The 5,043-nt window shown below is 33.2% G+C and overlaps 1 pseudogene; it reads right to left on the bottom strand.

The window, feature by feature from the left end:
• Nucleotides 1-3,402: 3,402 nt before the first annotated feature.
• LOC116073121 lies at nucleotides 3,403-4,379 on the bottom strand (annotated as a pseudogene).
• Nucleotides 4,380-5,043: the final 664 nt, after the last annotated feature.

Here is a 5,043-nt window from a genome sequence, read left to right as displayed (position 1 = left end):
AGGTAGAACTTCCTGTTCAGATATGTTGTAGACTCTAGGAAACTAGAAATGTTAACCTAGACTACCTTACCAAGCAAAATTTTCAGTTACAACAGATGGGTAAACAGATGATAAAAGCAAGTTGAAGCAATGTTTATCTAAATATTGCACCCTACAAAGATGCTAGAAAGAAAACTCCAAAGTAAAGAGTTCAATTACACTGAAGAAAATAGAAAATTAATAATCCTAGAGAGGCAAAAGAAGGAAAGCAAGCATTCCCTCTGTACATACGAAAAGATAGACAAACAACAACAAAGTTCCAATTATTCATGCTCATTTGGAGTTGGAATCCTGAAACTTCAGTGGTCTCAATTCCCTAACAAAAAGATACAGACTAGAAGAATGTTGAAAAACAGAATGCACACTTCTGATACATACAAGAAACAAAATTTAACATCAAGAATTTATATCACCTCAGGATAAAAAGAAATAAAAATATATTTTAAGAAAACGGATAGAAGAAACGAGCTGGTATTGTGCTGGGTAGGCTGTCTGCTGGGCAGAACCAGGCAAGAGAGGGAGAGAATCTGGTCCAGCCAAGCCTCTCTCTCGGGGCTGAGCGGGGTGTATTGTAGTTTTAATATATAACAAAACAGACATCAAGCAGGAAATAATCAGAAGCGATAAGGAAAGACATCACATACTTATCAAAAGAATCACATCTATGTCAAAGCACAGGGATACTCAAGTTTATAAAAGCAAAACTTCTACAGCTTAAATCATGAACTGACTCTTGCACAGTAACATTTTATTATCCTACTCTTGCCAATAGAGGGATCATTCAGACAAAATCTAAGCAGAAAGAAGCTAGAGCCAAGTGATGTTATAGACCAAATAGATATAATATTTACTTATGGAACATTCTCACAAAAACAAAAGGATAGCAGCACCTTATAAAATTTTCACACAAACTGAGCAAATATTCAAACACAAAGGGAATTTCAACTGGAAAAAGAAAAATCTCCTGCTTCCTATCTGATACCTTAGATCAAAGCTGGATGTTAATGACAAAGGACACACCAAAAAGCTTACAAAATCATGAAAACAAAATAACCATTACTCTCTAAAACATGGGTCAAAACAGACATTAAGAAAGAACTTAAAGACTTTCCATAATTGAATTTAAAGGGATATACATCATATCCAAACTTAGGGGATGCAGTCCAGGCTGTTTTAATAGGAAAGCACACACTACTCAGTGATTACTTTAAAAACAGCATGTATAGCAGAAGATGGCCTGGTCTGGCATCAGTGGGAGGAGAAGACCTTGGTTCTGTGAAGGCTCGATGCTTCAGTGTAGTGGTATGCCAGGGCAGGGAGGTGGGAATGCGTGGGTGATGGCATCATTTAAACAGTTGGCTGAAATCGTTAAAATTGAGACAAACAAACAGACAAAGACATACAATGAATCTATGAACAAATATTTGATTCTGTAAGGAACTCAATAGGACTGACAAGCCCTTAGGCAAAGTAACTAAAAATTGAGTAAAGAACATCTAACCTAAACATTTCAGAAACAAAAAGGGAGACATAACAAAAGAAAACAAGGATATCCAAATAATCAGAAGGGACATACTCTAAAAACTTCAACAAATCAGAAAACCTAAAAGAAATGAAAATGTTTCTCAATAAATTCCAATTACCTAAGTTAGGATAAGATCACACTAGCAATTTAAAGAGGCCTACATCCTCTATCCACTAGTGAAATAGAAGCAGTCATTGTATAAGTTTTCTAAGCAAAACAAATAAGCAAACAACAACACCACAAAAGGTCAGGGGCAAATGGCTTTAGTCTATCTTTCTACCAAAATTGGATAGGTCATTCAAGTACTTCCACTCATATTCATGGATTCTCAAGCATAAGGTGATAGAAAAACAAGTATCACAGTGGGTACAAAGGCTAATAAAATTAGGTCCTGCAAAATAGGATGATCAAGGCTCATATGAACTCATAGAACTGACACAGCATGCAAGGGTTTGTACAGAACTCCACCATGCCCTCTCTCTATATATTATGGCTCCTAGTTTAATGTCTTTATGATATTATTGAGTGAGCAAATGAGTGGGTCTCTGACTTATGTGCCTTTTCTAGGGCTCCTTTTCTTCCATTGTTTTTTTCTTGTGCAAGTTCAATGTGATAACTTTTATCTTATATAATATCTATCTATCTATCTATCTATCTAACTAAAATCTATCACCTATCTATGTGAATACTATCTATCTACTAGGATAAAAGATAGCTAAAGAATGGTCACTTGTACATGCTGGTAGAAGAAAAGTTGACTTTTTCTAATAGACTAATAAATACAAGTAGATTCTCCAAATTCTCTTCTAACATTCACTAGACATACATACATGTAGTCAAAATTAAGTGAATAAATCTATTACATTAAAATTTTAAAAGATTGTGCTTAAAGAAATCTACTGACAATTGATACTCTCATCAATTTCAGATGGTCAATATTTGAATTATGTTATTTGCCTCATATTTGAATCTGTAACTCTCCATAAAAGGATACAAAATCAAATTTTCATATAAACCCAGTTATTCATAATATCACTTTTTCAATTTCAATTTTAAAATTTAAATAACTTGATTCATGAATATTTATGAATATATCCCTAGAACTTCTTCCATGTTATCAACCTCTCAAATTCATATATTCTTTATTTTTGTCACGTGAATACATTCTTTGGTATATGCATGTTTATACAACTATACACACATAGACCTATGAATTATGTGTGTGTGTAACTGTATAAACTTTTTTTAGCCTGAACCATTTTCTGAGTAAAGTAATAGAGACAAATATTTATTAACACATGACTATGACTTAGGTTAGGCTTGTTACTAACTAGCTTGTCAACTAGCTAGTAACTCAGATATCCTGTTTACATTAGTTTAACTTCTGCCACGTGGGAAGTTTTTTCCCTCAGTTACATGTTTGACATTCTCTGTATCTCAGTCTTTGAAAGAAGCCACTTTTTAAAGGAACAATAGAAACTATATCCTCTGATACAGGTTATATCCTACCTCCAACATCTTTAAAGTAAAATCTTCTTTGCTTGTTAGTATATTATTTTATAATTTTGTTATCTTAAAATTGCAGATAAATTCATATATGTGTTTTAAAAACAATGAATTTTATTAAATTTACTAATATTATCTTAGTATATTAATTTCATAGGTTATTATCTAACAAAGATAATATTTATTAGTAATATTTCTCAGAATTTACAACATTAGGCAATCTTTAACCTATCAGTAGAACTATTAATATAATAAAATTCTATTGGGACTAATCATGTGTTAAGAAAGAAACTAGTTTTCAATGGTGGCTAAAGCTTTGTTTAATTACAATGTTACAGAATCCCACCACATAATTTCCTCAAGGCTTCTTTCATGTCTTTGTTTCTGAGACTATAAACAAAGGGGTTCAGCATCTGAGGGATGACAGTATACAGTACTGAAGCTACTGCAATCTTTCTAGATGAGTCAGTCACTGCAAAGCTGATATAGACCCCTATCACTGAGCCATAAAACAGGGAAACAACTGACAAGTGAGACCCACAGGTGGAAAGGGCCTTGTAATTACCTCTTATTGAGGGCTTTTTCAAAACTGAATAGACAATTTGAATATAGGATAAAATAATACCCCAAAATGGAAGTCCACCAAATATGAAAGTTGCCAAGTATATCACTATGTTATTGACGAAAGTGTCAGAACATGACAACTTGATTATATGAGCAAGTTCACAGAAAAAGTGGGGGATTTCCAAATATGTACAAAAGGATAGTCGCAACACCAACAGACTGTGTAGCAGGGCATCTATTATGCTACTGAGCGTGGAGAACAAAGTCAGTAGAATACACATGCTTGGATTCATCATGACTGGGTATCTAAGAGGATGGCAGATTGCCACATAGCGATCATAAGCCATTGCTGCAAGAAGAAAGTTCTCCATTCCACCAAGAAAAACAACAAAGTACATCTGTGTAAGGCAATCTGTGTAACTGATGGCATTGTTCTGTCTCTGGATGTTTATCAACATCTTGGGGACTGTGGTGGTGATGAAGCAGATGTCAGTGAAGGACAGGTTTGAGAGAAAGAAGTACATTGGGGTATGGAGGTTGGAATCAAGACTGACAGCGAAGATAATGATGAGGTTTCCTAGCACTGTGACAAGGTACATGAAGAGGAAAATTCCAAAGAGGATGAGCTGCAGTTCTGGATCATCTGTCAATCCCAGAAGAATAAATTCTGAAGCAAATGTTTGATTTTTGTACTCTGTATTCCTGAAAAACACATGAGTAGAGGTAGTGAAAGCAATGGTCACATCTCCTAATACAGTGTTCTTTACACTACACAAAAACCTTTAGACATGAGGGTACATAATGTACCTACTTCAATAAAATTTTTAAAATATTATTTATATAGTTACTGATATAGAAATATTTATTTTAGAATATTGTGAGTCCAAGTGAATAATGAAGCCTATGTCTCTGATTATCCACTATTATTATTTATCCTTTACACAAACAATAAAATATACTCATTTTGCCAATCATCTCTACTTTATTTCAATCTGATGTACTACTACTTTTGTACATTCTTTAAGACAAATGTTCATCAGCATATCTTAATATCAATTTTAGATTAATTTCTCAGAATTCTGAGAATGAAATTCCAAAGAAACATATATTCTGAAGCATATGAGAAAGATTATTTTAGGGAGGTGAGGAAATATTAGGGGCAGGATTCAGACAAGAAAGTGTGAGAGTTAAAGTACATTTGCGAGTTATAGAAATGTATGTTATTGACAAAGAAGAAATGTAATCAATATAAAAGTCAGAAACAGAATTAGAAACCAGGAAATCAGAATCATTTAGGTAACATTCTTTTCAGAATATTTTTTTATATCTTACATTTATATTTGCTTATTGAACAAAATAGAAAAATTTAAATGAGAAGAGAATTTACACATCATAAGAAAAAATACACA

This window comes from Mastomys coucha, unplaced genomic scaffold (assembly GCF_008632895.1).
Source record: "Mastomys coucha isolate ucsf_1 unplaced genomic scaffold, UCSF_Mcou_1 pScaffold23, whole genome shotgun sequence".
Classification (NCBI taxonomy): Eukaryota; Metazoa; Chordata; class Mammalia; order Rodentia; family Muridae; genus Mastomys; species Mastomys coucha.
The sequence above is the reverse complement of the archived record's forward strand: the minus strand, read 5'-3'. Positions and strand labels throughout refer to the sequence as shown.